This window comes from Sminthopsis crassicaudata, chromosome 2 (assembly GCF_048593235.1).
Source record: "Sminthopsis crassicaudata isolate SCR6 chromosome 2, ASM4859323v1, whole genome shotgun sequence".
Lineage (NCBI taxonomy): Eukaryota > Metazoa > Chordata > Mammalia > Dasyuromorphia > Dasyuridae > Sminthopsis > Sminthopsis crassicaudata.
The window spans coordinates 255339454-255356077 of record NC_133618.1 but is presented as its reverse complement, the minus strand read 5'-3'; the positions used below and the strand labels follow the sequence as shown (position 1 = coordinate 255356077).

At 42.2% G+C, this 16624-nt stretch overlaps 1 protein-coding gene across 5 annotated transcripts in view; it reads left to right on the top strand.

The window, feature by feature from the left end:
• Window positions 1–16624, top strand: part of SAMD10 (sterile alpha motif domain containing 10) — a 65673-nt gene that overhangs the window by 15589 nt on the left and 33460 nt on the right. The window contains exon 1 of one of the 5 annotated variants that reach the window (XM_074288916.1): window positions 11111–11212. The exons of 3 other annotated variants lie outside the window; for them this stretch is intronic. The gene's annotated coding sequence lies outside the window, so the exon portion shown is untranslated. Of the gene's footprint in view, window positions 1–11110; window positions 11213–11653; window positions 11676–16624 lie in introns of those variants that run through there. One more of the 5 variants, XM_074288917.1, reaches the window with a different exon arrangement.

Genomic DNA, 16624 nt, shown 5'->3' with positions numbered 1-16624 from the left:
TTGAGATCATTGGAATTAATTGAGTTAAGGAACTGAGAAACCAAGAAATTAGAAAAGTCATTAGTGTGAATAACCAGAAGATGATATCAGGGATTGCAGTGGAGCAGAAGACCAATTGCTTAAGTTATTGGGGAAGGTATATGAGTAATCGGAAGTTTAGTAGATGACAGCAGCAAGGAAAAAGAGGGGAATATTAGATAAAAGAAAGATTGCTGACTAATTCTAGTAGCAATGGCAGTTACATGCTTTTTGCTGACCTTTTCTGGCTGTGAGTCTAGGAGTGTGAAAGAAATACTTAGCCAAGGAAAGTATTACTAGAGACTGGGTGTCTCCAGGATAAAGCCATGTTCCATTTAGTGCCAGAAAATGGAGGGAGTGAAAAAGAAAAAACAGTAACATAGGATTGGAGATTCAGAACTGGAAGACATTTTAAAGGTCATTCAGTCTAACCCTCTCATTTTACAGTTGAGGAAACTGAGGACAAGAAAAATGGCCGGCCGAAGGTTACAAGATTTGCAAAGGTTTTGTCCTGGTGCATCCACTAAGGGCTGGGATTTTCACAGTAAAGGGTGGGGAAATTTGTTTCAACTAATTTACGGTGACTAAATGCTAAGAAAGACATGGAAAAGGTGCTTAGGAATTCCTGGACTCTGCTTGTCCTAGAAATAATCAGACATTGCTGTCCCCTGATGTAGCAGCCTATGGCTTCAAGTGACCAGCCAGCTGGTCAGAGGAGCGGACTAGTCGGGCCACTAGGTGGCGATAGTACCACGCTCCTTCTGCTCCTTTTGGGCCCCTTCCCGCTCTCCAACACTCTGGGCACATTCCCAGGCCTTCCCCCTCTGAGTGGATCAGTCAGCCCCATGCCTGCATCTCCTCAGGGTGGTTCAACCACTCCCTTTCCCTAAGGGGCCTCTGCCTCCTCCCCAGATCCATGCAGTTATCCCAGCAGGGCCAGATAGAACATCTTCTCCAACCGAAGTGCTTTGGGAGGAGGGCCTGAGGAGGCACTGGATGAAGGAATTGCACCTTTCGGCTTTTTCTGAGAGCTTGGACAAGTTGTCTAATCTGTAGTTTCCTCATCTGTAAAATGAGGGGATGGCCGGGGCCTCCTTCCAGTTCAAAAATCTATGATCCTATAGTCTGGATGCCTGCAGCTCACTATCATCCCCAGGCTAAAATACAAACTCCTTTGCCTGGCCTTCAAAGCCTTTCTTAGTCTGGCTCCACTCTTCCAATCTTATCCCTATCTACTGCTCCTCTGTATCTAACCTAAATTATAAACTGGACTGTTACTATCCTGAAATCTGGCTCTGTTTCTGTTTCTTTGTTCCTTTACTGTGCCCTACCCAGAAATTTTTGTGATAGGGTGAGTACCACAGAGGGCACCAGGAAGTAGCACAGATTACCCTCAAGTGAAAGGGGGAGAAGAAGGTGGGAGATGGGACTTGGGTTACTAGGAAGGCTACCATGTGGAAGGGAGAAGGGAGGAAGCAGTTCATAATCTAATTAATCTCTCTACCTTTAAATCTAAGATCCTGTGATCCTTAGATTACTAATTTAAATAATTTTCTCTAAATATTAAGCTATTTCTGTGCTGCTCAAAGGATTAATTTTTTTAAAACTTTATATCTTCAGTCCAGCGAACAAACTAAATATACTTAATAAATGCACATAGTAGGTACGTAGTAAGTATTGGCTGAATTTAATTTTTGATTTTGCAATGGCTAGTGGAGCTTGAGTGGTTTCCACTACTCTCCTGGGAGGGGATAGATGGGTAGAACTCAGGGACTAGGCCCTGGAAAGATCCCTGGGGAGGGATTAGAGGGTTGGGGGATTGAAGTAGATAAAAGTCATTTGCAGTAAAGTGTGGGACAGATTCAGTAAACACTGAGGTTCAACTTTTAAAGTTCTATAGAGAAAGTGATATAGAATTAATAGTGGTAAATACAAAAGTACCAGAGAGAAACTTTTAAACCTAAAGTCCATGAACTCATAACAAATTTTTAATAGTTGTATTTCAATATTTCTTTTATAATTCTATATATTTTATTTTATGCATTTAACATTATTTAGAGTGCATAAGAGTTCAGCAGATTGCCAAAGGAGTCTATGACATGTTAAAAAATATTAAGAACCTCTGCCCTGCCCTTTTTGTAGTGGCTAGAAACTGGAAAATGAATGGATGTCCATCAATTGGAGAATGGTTGGGTAAATTATGGTATACGAATGTTATGGAATATTATTGTCCTGTAAGAAATGACCAGCAGGAGGAATACAGAGAGGCTTGGAGAGACTTACATCAACTGATGCTGAGTGAAATAAGCAGAACTAGGGGATCATTATACCCTTCAACAATGATCCTGTATGAGGATGTATTCTGATGGAAGTGGATATCTTCAACATAGAGAAGAGCTAATCCAATTCCAATTATCAATGATGGATAGAATCAGCTACACCCAGAGAAGGAACACTGGGAAATGAGTGTAAACTGTTAGCATGTTTTTGTTTTTCTCCCCAGGTTATTTTTACCTTCTGAATCCAATTCTTCCTTTGCAACAACAAAAACAACAACAAAATTCGGTTCTGCACATATATATTGTACATAGGATATACTATAACATATTTAATATGTATGGGAATGCCTGCCATCTAGGGGAGGGGGTGGAGGGAAGGGAAAATTTTGGAACAGAAGGGATAATGTTGTAAAAAATTACCTGTGCATATGTACTGTCAAAAAATGTTATAATTATAAATTTAATAAAAAAACTAAGAAAAAAAAAACCTCTGCCCTAAAGAAGAGATAAAGATTACTAATTTAAGACCTTCATTTCTGAACTTTTTCTTTTAAAAATTTATTTTTCCAATTACATGTAAAAACAATTTTTAACATTTAAAAAAATGTTGAGTTTCAAATTCTTTTCTTTTCTCCTACCCCTCCCCACTTCTTGAGAAGGCAAGCAATTTGATATAGATAATATATGTACAGTCATGCAAAACATTTTCATATTAGTCATGTTGTGAAAGAAAACAGACCCAAAACAAACACAAGAAAAAAATTTTTTTTAAATTTAAAAGTGATTCAATTTGCATGCAAACTCTTATTCTCTCTCTGGAAGTAGATAGCATATTTCATCCTAAATCCTTCAGAATTTTATTGGATCATTGTATTGCTGAGAATAGCCAAGTCATTAACAATTGATCATCATACACTTTTGCTGTTACTGTATACAATGTTCTTCTGGTTCTGCTCACTTCACTTTGCATTATTTCACATAAGTCTTTCAAAGTTTTTTTTCTGAAATGTTCTTGCTCATCATTTCTTATAGTACAATAGTATTCCATCAGAACCATATTACCACAACTTGTTCAGTCATTTTCCATTTGTTCAATTTCCAATTTTTTGCCATCACACACTAAATATTTTTGTACATATAGGTCCTTCCCACTCCACTGTAAAAATTTTTTTTTGGACTACAGACGTAGTAGTGATATTAGGTCAAAGAGTATGAACAGTTTTATAGCCCTTTAAGTAAAGTTCCAAATTACTCTCCAAAATGGGTGGATATATTAATATTTCTACCAACTGATCATTAATGTTCCAATTTTTCTACATCCTGCCAATATTTATTATTTTCCTTTTCTGTTACATTCATATTCTCCAATCTCAAAGGTGTGAGGTAGTACCTCAGATTTGTTTTTAACTTGCATCCTTTTAATAGTGCTTATTTTTCCAAATACATGCAAAGAGTTTCCAACATTCACTTTTTTTTTTCCCCCTGAGGCTGGGGTTAAGTGACTTGCTCAGGGTCACACAGGAAGTGTTAAGTGTCTGAGATCAGATTTGAACTCGGGTCCTCCTGAATTCAAGGCTGGTGCTCTATCCACTGTGCCACTTAGCTGCTCTAATATTCACTTTTGCAAAGCCTTGGGTTCAATTTTTTTCTCTCTCCTTTCCTTCTCCCCTCTCCCCTAGACAGCAAGCAATCCAATATAGGTTAAACACATGCAATTCTTCTAATCATATTTCCATAGTTATAATGCTGTACAAGAAAAGTCAGAACAAAAGGTCCAAGAAAAAAATGAGCAAACAACAATAAAAGTGAAAATGTTATGATCCACTTTCAGTCTCCATGATTCTCTTTCTGGATGCAGATGGCAATTTTTATTACATGTTTATTCGAATTACTTTGAATCACCTCATTGTTGAAAAGAGACAAATCCATCACAGTTGATCATTACCTATTTTTGTTGTTTCTATGTATAACGTTCTCTTGGTTCTACACACTTTACTTAGCATAAGTTCAAGTAAGTCTTTCCAGGCTTTTCTGAAATCAGCCTACTCGTCATTTTTAACAGAACAATAATTTCCATTACATTCATATACTATAACTTATTCAGCTATTCCCCAACTACCGGACATGCACTCAGTTTTTATCCTTACCACTACAAAAAAGAACATGCATCATTTTCAGGGTGTTGGGGTGGGAAAAATGTGTATATTTCATTAAGACTAGTAGAAAAGAAGGGAATTATTGAAGATGTTTCCTCACCAAAGATTCCTCACTCAACTTTCTCTCAAATGGAGGGTCATTTCCCTGGGGCTTCTGAATGTCCAAGCTATAAAAACTACAAACTTTTGCCTCAAAGAGGGTCCCAAATTTTTATATCTCCTGCTCTGCCCCTCTTCCCAATAGATCAGAGAACTGTGTCTCCTAATCAACCTCTGACTTCTTTCCCTCTGAACTTCTTCCTACTGCCTCTGGAATCATTCTTTTAGTTTCAACCTACTTTTAAAAATTACACTTTACTTCCCTTCAAACATATTAATGTTCAGCCAGACTCTCCCTTTATCATGTTTCATATATGAAATTCCATCTCCTCAAGAATTTGCGTAGGCTATTCTCCATTTCCCAGAGTCACCCCCTTCTTGCCTCTGCCTCTTGGAATCCCAAGTTTTCTTCAAAGTTCAGCTTACAAGCTACCATTTACCAGAGATTTCTTCTGATATTCCAATTCATACCTTTCCCAAATGAGAGCGTATTTATAAAATGATTAGTCCAGTCCCTGGAAGATAATACTTAACAAATGTTGGTTCCTATTGTCTTCTTTCCCCGTTATACAAATTACCTTGTATTAGCATTGTGTATGTTCTGTATCTACTTATACCTGCCTGTTTTCTTCTGAGATAGTTAAGCTCCTTGAAGGTTGGGATTGTGTATTCCTTGTTTTTACATCTGCCAGACCTTGGACAGTTCTGACACTTCCTTGTATACTACAGGTGCTTAATTAATTCCCTTGTCTCTTTCTCTTTTATTTCCTCCCCCCAAAAAAATGCTGAAAGTTTGGGGTGGATAAGAGAGATACTGAGGGCTTTTCATTCCACTGAAAGAGAAAGCCCCTAATTTTAAGGTCTACCTGTGCCTGTTGGCCTCTCACATCTTATCCCTTGAGAAGACACCAAACATTTTTCTTATGAAAGATTCTCAGACATACTTTTCTTAAGAAATGCAACTGTTAGGGAGGAAACTCTTTTGGTGATAATAGAGTAGTAAAAGAAAAAATTAAATAGTTTTGATTGTAGATTAAGTAACTTTTTCTAGAATGATAACTCCAAACTATATTTTAATATATTTTTCCTCATTCAAGATTTCCATAAAGGTAAATTGTCTAGGGGTAGAGAGAAATACAAGGACATAAGTAGACTGTGTCAATTTTGGACATTTCTCTAAGCTAAAAATTATTGAGGTCAACAAAGCAATCATTTATTAAATGCTGCTTATGTTCCAGACACTGTGCAAAACACTAAGTGTAGATACAAAGGCAAAAAATAAATCCCTCCCTTCAAGAAGCTCATAGTCTAATAAGGCAAGATATACACAACTATGTATATACAAGATAATTTATAAATTGGAGGTAATCTCAATGAGATGGTCCTAGCAGTAGGGGCTACCAGGAAAGGCTTCTTATAAAAGGAGTTTTGTCTTGAAGGAAGCCAAATTATCCAGGAGGGGAAAAATTTTAGGCAAGGACAGCCAGTGAAAAGCTGTCTGTGTTGGGAAACAATGTTGTTTTTGAGGAACAGCAACAAAACCAGTTGCTGGTTTGAATGGTAGAGTTTGTGATGTGGAGTAAAGGTGTTAAGATTAGAAAAGCAGGAAGACATCAGTTAATGAAGGGCTTTAAAAGCCAAACAGAGAATTTTCTATTTAATCTTGGAATAGGGAGCTACTGTTATTGAATAGGAAAGTGACCTATAGATTAGGAAGATCATTTTGGCATCTGAAAGGAGGATATGCTGGGGGGGAGAGGGGGATATCTAAAGCAGGGAGACCCAGCAAAACGCTGCTGCATTAGTCCAGGCCTGACTGGAGTGATCCTGCACTAAAGACAATGTCTGTGTCAGAGAATAGAAGGAGATATATGCAAAAGATATTGTAGAATAATGTTAAAATACAAATGATAATATTGAATGTTAATACTATTTTGAATTTTTAAAAAATGTTTCTGGGGGACATACCTAAAATTCAGAGTACAATATTAATATGTTTTCCTTCAATGTTGTGCTAGGATTTTAAAATGGTCACTGATAAATCACACCCAGACAATCCAGAATTGACTTAAATGTTGTAATCTAGCTATGGCCTTTGGACACCAAATAGTGGAAGTCAGAGTTGAAAGAAATCTTTAGAAATCTCCTAAAGGTTACACTATGGTCAAATTCTCAATTATCTGGAGGTGGTTTATAAGTGCCCATTTTAAATCTCAGCATGATTTTTTTTTCCCTGCAGAATCCATGTGGGCTCATTGAAAGCAACTTTTACTCCCATCAAGCCTAGCTAGGCATTGTGAGCCAGCTGGAGGGAATTCACAGAATATATGTCAACATTAACTAGAATATAAAGAGGCAGAGTACTGTAATGCTAACAAGCTGGCCTCAAAAAAGTAAGACCTAGTTTCAAATCTTTGGTCTGACACTGGCTTGTGGGATTCTGGGCAAGTAAATCACTTACTTTTAATGCTCTGGTCAGCTCACTAAGACTATAAAAGAGAAGGTTGACCTGTACTGGTAGAGGGAAGTTCCTCACCTGGGAATTCCCTATACTAATTAGATCACAGGTCTAATTCATATTAAATAGAAATTACTATTTGCTCTTAAAATTCTTCATAGCCTGATGCCTTTCAATCTTTTCAGTTTTATTATTGTGATGTGTGGCTTTCTCAATCTGGCTTACAGGGAGGCAAGACCAGACATTTTTATTATTTTCTTCCTCACTTTTCTCCAACGGGGACTGTTTATTCCTGGCAGGAGGGGAAGCAAGAAATTGGTACTAGTGTGTTGCTCTGAGAGAAGATTCTGGTCTAGAAATGCGCACGAGCGCGCACACATACACACACACACACACAATCTATCTATCTATCTATATATATAGAGAGATATATATCTATATATATATATATGTGCATATATATGTGTGTATAACATACTCCCTTAATTATTGTTAGTCTAACGGAAACAACTAAACTCCTGATTGTTCATTAATGGGAAAAGAATCCTCCAAACTTTATATATGACTTGACCCTCTTCCAAATACCAGTTTTACAAGGAGTACAAATATCCATCATTTTCAAAGCGGACCATGATATCTGGGAGGTGATACTACGACGTGCAAATGAATTGGACTTAAGTGAAGGAGGGCCATGCAAGGTCACCTGTCTCACTTTACTGTCTAGAGCAGGGGTTTTCAAACTACGGCCCACCCTGGCCAGATGAGGCCCTCTGGGTTATGGCAAATGGGCTGAGGGGTGGAGACAGAGTGTGAGTTTTTGTTTTTGCTATAGTCCGGCCTCCAACAGTCTGAGGGACAGTGAACTGGCCCCCTGTTTAAAAAGTTTGAGGACCACTGGTCTAGAGCCATCTGGTCCAGTAGACAGATATAGATCAGGATGACTGGAAATGGCCGTGGATGCAATGGGACATCTTGGCCTTTTTAAACTAAGGTCTTTAATAGCTCTCTTGCAAACAGAGCAAATAGCAGAGAAACTTTGATAGTAACATAGACATGAGAAAAAGCATAAATATGAGACAATATTGAAGATTTCCCATTGAAAATGAAGTAAAGCAGCTCAACCAAGAGCTGAAAGTTGCAGATCTCATCCAAGAGAAAATTTCTCTGAATTATCTAGTGAAACAAGCCATGGATAGAGACATGATAGAGAACCACACCTACTTTCAAGTCAGATTCTTTCCAGAATCTATCACTCCCTTCAACAACATGACAAATGGTTGGTATTGAGGGTCACATCTCTCAAAGTTGGAAACCAGAATCCCAGGAGAGATTCAAAAGATATTTCTCTTTTCTCTCTCATTCAACAACTCTTCCTCGCCTCTCAAACAGGTGCAGGGTACTGATATCAGTGAGGAAAGAATCCCATACCAATGATCTTTCAGATTCATGCTACATTATATTTCACCCTCCTTCACAAATTCTATGATCTAGCTATACTGGCCTACTTTCTCCATGCACATAACATTTTATCTTTCATCTCATTGTATTTGTACTGGCTGTTCTCCACTGTTTAAATGCTCTGCCCTTTCACTTCCACTTTTTAGTTTCCCTGGTTTCCTTCAAGACTCAGATCAAATCATACCTTCTGTAATTTGTCTTTCTCAGTCTCTTTCTGTTCTCCCCTCCCCAGATGCTGATGTTTCTCTAAGATAACTTTTCAGGTATTCTATATATCTTGCGTGAAGATATTTATTTACCTTGTCTCCCCTATCAGAATGTAAGCTTTCTAATGGTAGGGACGGGTATTACTTTTCTTAGTATCTCCCCCATTGTTTAGCACATAATACTCCGCACTCAATGTTGACTGACCGCATGAAGTATTTCCTGGGAGATATTCTGGGACCCGCTTTCCTTTCCCCAAAACAATATCCTAAGACAAATTCAGTTAAGAGGAGGCAACCTAGGGACAAAGGCTCAAGAGAACAGGAGATAAGAGACATAGACACTCCACCCCACCTTTTTAATAGGAAATTGGGAGCTTGTCAGTATTCCAATTCATGAAGGATGTGAGATGGATAATTAAGGTGGTTGACTATGGAGTACGGTTGAGCTGAGAAAAGAGATGGCTGTCTCTTCAATGGTCAGATCACAGACCTGACACCATCCTTCTCATCTACCCCACCAAGAGAGTATGGGAAAGGGGGATGATAGAAGGTAGGAGACAGTAGATGAATACAGCGGCCCAAAGGGAGACAGCTCCCTAAGACAGACAACAGCACTTTGCGTGTTTCAGTTGGGGTAGCCCAGCAACACCTAGAAACCTACCCTACTGCACTCCAATCCTCCACTGTTCAAGTCTGGGGCAAAGCTCCAGGAGGCTAACTTCAGTTATGTGTTAGTAGTGTGGGGAGAAACTGTTAGTTCCCAGAGATGGAGCTTTGTGTATACTGGTGCAAAAGCACCATCTTGGGAGTGAGATCACAAGTATAATGCTGCTTCTGAAATTAATGGACTTTCTGCTATGAGCAAGTCCCTTATCAACTCTGGACTTCATTGTTCTTATTTGTAAAACGGGGATAGTTCTTGCCCTGTTGACTTCACAGGGAAGTTTGTGAGAATTTGAAGGGATCAATATATATTTCCTGCCTTTCTAAGCCAACCCCCCAAAAAAGCCATCTGTACCCAGTGCCTCCATTTCTTCTCCTTTCGACCCTCTGGCATCTGGCATGCTACTTATTTCAACTGAAACTGAGTTGTCCGAGTTCCCAGTGATTCCTAATTATTTACTCTGATCATCTTTTTTCAGTTTTCATGCTTTGTACTTTCTTTTCAGCGTTTGATATAAACGATCCTTTTCCTCCGAATTCTTCCATCCTTCTCTGCATCCTTTGCTGGATCACCATCCATGGTCCACCATTCGCCACCGGTATCCCCCCAAACTGTGCTGGTCCGCTTCTCTCTCCGTTCCCGTGGTCTCATGGGCTCACATGTTTAACATTACCCATCTCTCTGCTGACAGCTCTCAGCTCTCTACACCAGGCCTCCTCCTTGTAGGGCGCTCACTCATAAATCACGCAGTGCCGACCAGACCCCCGCCTGGAGCCAGACCAACCTCTCAGACTCGATGCTCACAGTCCGCAGACCCCCCCCCCCAACTTGAAGGCCCCACCACTCTCCCAGAACTCCTCGGCCGTGCTCGTTCCTCACTCTGGCTCACCAGGCGCCGTTTCTTTCTTCACACCTAGGTCCCAGTTTTCTAACGCGGCCCGTGACTTTCTGTGACCTGGGAGAGGTCCCTTGGAACCTCTGCACCTGCTTTCTCCTGCCCCGAGTGAGCGCGGGACTCCACGGCCTGCGGTGGCCGCCTTCTTGCTCTAGGTCTGACCCCGTGATAAGGCGGGGTGGCCGTGGAAGGACGGGATGAGTGTCCCTCGGAGACGCTTCCTTCCAAGAGCCGCCCCCGCACTGCTTTCTCCGCAGTCTGTTTTATTTTTCGGAGGCACAACGCCGTGGTCTGGAAGCCCTCTTTAGTGAACGCCTGCTACGGCTTTCCCAGTCCCGGGGCCAGTGGGGCCCGAGACCCCGGATCCCCCGGATAGCTCACTCTCCCAGGACCGCAAGCCGCCTCCCCCTGGAGACCCAAGTCCGGAGCTTCGGACGTTTTGTCAGACCTCCCGCTCGGGCCGGAAGGAGGGGGCTCCGCTGGCGCTCCTCGGTCACCCTCTAACACCGGGCCGCCCATCCCCACCCTTGGGAAAGCCTTGAAGGGAGCCATTGCATTCCCGCCGTCATCCAGGGTGGTATCGATCTCGTTTGACTGATGGGGGGATGGGGACGCCAGGCGGCCTCCTCGGCCAGCCAGGAGGGACGGACCCTGGAGTTCCCGGAGCCCAGACGGGGGACTCCGCGAGCGCTCAGCGGATGGGGAAAACGGTAGCCTCGGGCTGAGGCCTCCCCCAGCCCCGTAGTCGTTCACCATTTCCCTGGGAGGCTGTGCGGGGCTGCAAGAATAACGCGAGAGTTGCAAGTTGCTTCCCCCGTCCCCCCGCCCCACCCCCCCCCGGACTGTAAAACTGTCAAAGGTAGGAGGGGGAGGGAGCGCGCATGAGCCCAGCGCGGCGCGCAGCCTGCGCCGGCCCGGGGGAGCCGTGCCGAGCCGCGCCGCGCCGCGCCGCGCCGAGCCCAGCCGAGCCGGGCCGGAGGTAAGCGCGCCCGCCTGCCTACCCGCCCGCCCCCGGCCCTGGACCTGGCCCCAGCCCCCTGAGGCCTCCCCCTCCGGGAAGCCCTCCGCGCCCCGCCCGGGCCCCGCGCCCCCTGCCCCCAGGCCCGGGAGTCCGCACAGGCCGGGGGGCGGGGCCGCCTGGGGCCGGGGGGGCCGGGGGAACTGCAGACCCCCCGGGCCGGGGGTGCGGCCGCTCGCTCGGCCTCCCGCGCCTTCGCGCTGTTTTCCTTCCTTCTCCTCCTACAGAAAAAGTCGCCATTTTGCTTCGCTGCCTTCGGCTTGCTTTGCGCCCCCCCACCCCGAGTTTTGAGCTGTTCCCCCCCCCCCTCCAGCTCGGCCCGGCCTGCCCGGCCCGGCCTCCCAATAATCCGGCCCCTTCCGGCTCGCCGCCCGCCCGCGCGGGACAAGACTGGACTGGACGGGACAGGCCGGGCCGGGGCGGGGTGAGGGGCGCGGGGCATGGGTGGGGGGCGTATTGGGGAAGACGATCCGGCCCCCCGTGCACCCCCACTTTTTCTATCTTCCTGGCCGTTTCTCCCTCAGCCCTAGCAGGGCCACTCAGAGGGCGGAGGGGGAGGGTCAGGCAGGTGACAGGTGGGTGTGGGACCTGTTCGCTGTGGCCCCCAGCAGGGTTGGGGTGGGGAGGCCGCTATGTTCTCGGTTCGAACACTGAAATCCGACCGGGGCGAGAGAGGAGAAGAAGGGGAGGGTCTGGAGGTCCTGCTGGTACCTTCTTGAGGATTGTGATGGCCATGAATGTCTGAAGACATTGACTCACTTGCTGGAGTTGGCCGATTGCTTCTCTCCACACTAGCCCGGTCTTACCTCTCCCTCCTACCCTAACCCCAACTTTGCCTATCCCCGATGGTCCCTATCCCCCCCTCCCCCACCCCCACTCAGCCCTGCCTCCTCAGAGAGGTGGGTGTCTCCTGATTCCCCACAAGCCATCCGCTCCCCCCCCCCCTTCTTCAAGCTTTTTTGGGCCATTTCTCTTCGCTGTGACCCTAGGACTGAAGTAAAACTTCCTGCTCCCGGTTTGTTTCCATGAAATGGTGTTCTGGATTGCCTGCCTTTGTTTGGTTTTGTGAGTTTCCTGGGCTGTGGATTTTTTGATTAAGAGGATATATTTGTTGTGACTTTTGAAGGGAGTTTTTTCTTTAGGTGAAAATGCCCCCTTTTTCCCAGTTCCCTAGGCTTTTGGAAGGGAGAAGCAAAGGGGAAGAGGCTTTTGTTTACCCTGATGAAGTGGGTGAATGTAGAAAATCTCTCCTGCTCTTTTGATGTTACTGTGTGAGTCCTAATGTCTTCCTGCCTCTCACCCTGAACTTCTGGTCTTCTCCAGTCTTGAATTCAGGCAGTTGGCCTTCTTAACCAATCCAAAGCAGAGGTTCTGCTCGTTTTATAATAATGGTGGCTTGTGTTCACAGTGGCTTACATACTACTTTTTACATTTTAATCTCATATGATCATTGCTCTGTGAAGTAGGTTCTCCAGTTATTCCCACTTTACAGATAAAGAAACTGAGGCCTTGAGAATTTTAGTCTGTGATCATTTGGCTAGTATGAGTCAGAGGCAGAATTTAAATACAGATCTTTTCAAGTAGAGTGTTTTTTCTGTGATTCCACCACTGCTTTCTGAGTTATTCATATTGGAATCATATTTGGGGGGAGGGGTATGAGATAGAAAAAAAAAGTAGGGATTATTGAGTTAATCCACCATTGACAACTTTCCTTAGCAGGTTTCTGTTCCTTTGCTGCCCTTTTGACAAGGGCATGGAGTGCATATACAGAGACCTGAAACTTTGCCTTTTGACCTGGGAGATACATGAGGTCATCTCCCTCTTGGCTCCATCGAGGGAGCGCGTGTCACACACACACACACACACACACACACACACACATTCTCCTTTATGCTTCTGTCTTTGAAGTTTGCAGTGAAAATTATAGTCATCCACACTTAGTTTTGATCTGAGCCTTTCTAGGGATAATTCAATAATAATCTGATCCTATCTGTACAGAGGTCAGTAAAAGAGAGGGAAATCCAGTAAATTTGTCCCTATCTTCTAAGAGGTTATCTAAAGAAAATAGAGACTTTAAAAATTTGGGTCTTGAACAAGGAGATATATAAATAAATAAGAGTAATAATTAGCCTGATGCTCCATCTTCATGTAGTACTGTCTGTACCTTACCTGTAGATACAGAGCGAAAGAGATTGCTTCTCCAAAGACAAAAGCTTTTCCTGGGTTTGTCCTAGTAATTACTTTGTTTCTTTATTCCTTTGTTATATTCTTACTTGGGCTGGGTCCTTGGGGGAGGGAGAAAAGAGGCAGAGCTGGGAGGATACAGACACCAGGAACTTTCTGGGCTTTACAGAAGGAAGAAAGGAACAAATCTGATAGCTTTGAGGAATATATGGTGAGAAGTGTTTTTCTGTTGAAAATTAGACTGCCAGATTACAAAATAGATCAATTTGAGAAAAGTTGAGGTATAAATTGGATCTCAGTAAAGTTATGACTGTCTGAGCTGGAAGAGGCTTTGGAGATCATCTAGTCCAAGAGTTCTTATCCTGGGGTCTGTTACTTAAATTTTTTTTAAACAATTAAAATATTATATATGTACATATATTGATAACTATGTTTCATTAGAATTGGTTTCCTTTGTAATTCAGTGAATTTAATTTTATGTGCTTAAAATATTGTTCTAAAAAAGGGTTTTTTAGGCTTTTCTAAAAACTCCCAAAGTGGGACAAAAAAGGTTAAGAACTCATCCATCTATCCCCCTGATGTTTTGGGAAAATCAAGTAAATCTGGCCTAGAAGAAAGGAAATCTGCTTCCCAAAGTTGAAGAGGGAGATATGGATTACCCAGAAGTTTAGGTGTATATCAAATAGTAACTGATTTAGCACTCAGGATTTAGATTAGTTTCAGTTCAGCATTTATTAAATTCCTGCTGTGTGGCAGATATCCTATCCTGCTAGGCATGGGGGATAAAATGACAAAAATAAAAATCTCTTGCCCTTAAAAATCTGTGTTCTACTAGGACATTAAACATGGACACAAATTAATACAGATTATTTAGGGGATATGCAATAACTGAAGAAAATAAGAAATGCCTCTTATAGAAGGTGGCTCTTGAGCAGACATTTGAAAGAACCTTAGTATTCAAAGAAAAGAAGGAAGATTCTTAGCTTGGGGAGTCTTCTAAGAGGAAGACAATAGGATGGCACTTATGGAGAACACCAAATAGTTCAGATATGCTGGAACAAAGAAGGCATAATGAAGATTCATAAGCCTGTGAAGATTAGTTAGGACTAAACTGTGAAGAATTTTAAATATCAACCAAGTAAGTATATATTTTAAAGTTAGCCTGGGGCTACTTAAGATTCTTCAGCCTAGAGGAGATATGCTCAGACCAGTGCTTTGGAATAGCAGTTATCAAAGTGTGATTTGGGGTCTTGGGCATCTCCAAGACTCTGTAGGGAGTGGGAGGATCTTTGAGGTCCCCAAAACTATTTTTATAATATTAAGATGTTTTAATTTCTAATAGGATAAGTGTTAATAGATATTACATTAATAGATATTACACATAAAGCCTTTTGTGGAGAGTGATTCTCAATAATTTTTAAGTGTATAAGGGGACTAAGACCAAAAAAAATTGGCTTTAGAATATCAGTTTGGCAGCTGTTTAAAGGGTAGACTGGAACAGGAAAAGGTTTTGTCCAATAGGACCAAAAAAGGAGGTTGTACAGTAGTAGTCCACGCTAGAGGCAATAAGGGCCTAAAATAAGGTAGTGATTAAATTAATGGGGAAAAAGAACAAGATGTTAGAAATGTTTTTATATACTTACATATGTGTATATGTGTGTGTGTGTGTGTGTGTGTGTGTATAAATACATATGGGCAGTCATCTACAGAGAGATGATTAATAATTTAACTCTTGGGCACTGCTGAAATCACTAAGAGAAAGAATATATACATAATAGAAGAGGGCCCTGTTTAAAGCTCTGGGATGCACCCTTACAAAAGTGATGGAACACTAATGGGGATTTTTCAGAAGAAACTATATAGCAGTGGTCAGAAAGGGAGAAAATAAACAGGAGAAATCAGTATTCTGAAAAATGAGGGGAAAGAGTTTATACTGGAGGAAAGATTGGCCTGAAGTGTTGAATGTTGAAGAGCTGTCAAACAGAATGAAAACAGAAGATGTCATTAGATTTAACAATAAAGAGGCCAAGGGTGACATTAGGGGGAAAAGTTTCAGCCAAGTGTTGGTATCAGTAGTTATATTTTATTGTAAAGGGTTGAAAATTGTGAATAAAAAGTGAAAAAATGTAGGTAATTTGGTTTAGACAGCCTTTCCCCCCCTAGGAGTTTGGTTATAAAAGAAAAAGGAGATATCTAGATTTAGGGGGATGTGTGCATGTGTGTATCTGTCTGTCTGTTTTTTGTTTTTTTTTTTGGCTGAGGCAGTTGGGATTAAGTGACTTGCCCAGGGTCACACAGCCAGGAAGTGTTAGGTGTTTGAGGTCACATTTGAATTCAGTTCCTCCTGACTCCTGGTGCTTTATGCACTGCACCATCTAGCTGTCCCTCTGTCTGTCTATCTTAACTGGAAATGTTTGTAGGTAACCAGAAAGAAACCAGATGTAGATAAAAGAGAGGAAAGAACTTGTCAAAGAAGCAGTCTGTCTGTAGTCTAGGAATATTTTTCTTCTGTTTGAAGTGCATGAAATACTTCCTCAAGACAGCAAGAAAAGGAGGATGTACTCTCAGGGTATTTCAAACTCAAGTGTATGAATTCACCACAGGGCTTTTCTGGGCAATACAAACCCTTTTTTTGGCATTCCCATCTACCTTTCTAGGGTAGTTTTACATCACTTCCCTTTAGTTACTCTATGGTCCAGCCAAACTGTCTATCTTACTATTCTTTACACTTAATGTCTGATATCCCATATACAGGCATGAAATGCACTGCCTTTTCAATCTTGCTTCAGAATCCTTGATTCCTTTTCTGCTGAACTTGAGTACCACTTTCTACATGAGGACTATCTGAAGCTTCTTAGTTGTTAGTGCTTTCCTTCTTCCCTGAAATTATTTTGTATTTACTTGGTAGTATCCATCTATCTATGTATATATACAGACAGTTTTGTATAAATTTACATTACATAATTCGACTTTAGAATTCTAATAGAAATTTGCATTCCAAAAAGACACCTATGTTAACTTCATTGTACAATGATATGTGCATGCATTCTCTTTCCCTCCTTCTCCCTCCCTTTCCCTTTCCCTCTCTTTCTCTTCTTCTTCTCCCTTTTTCTGCCTGCCCCTCCGCTTGGTGCTCAATAGCCTCCTCAGCCCTAAAAAAACAAAAACAAAAAAGACAATCAAAAACCT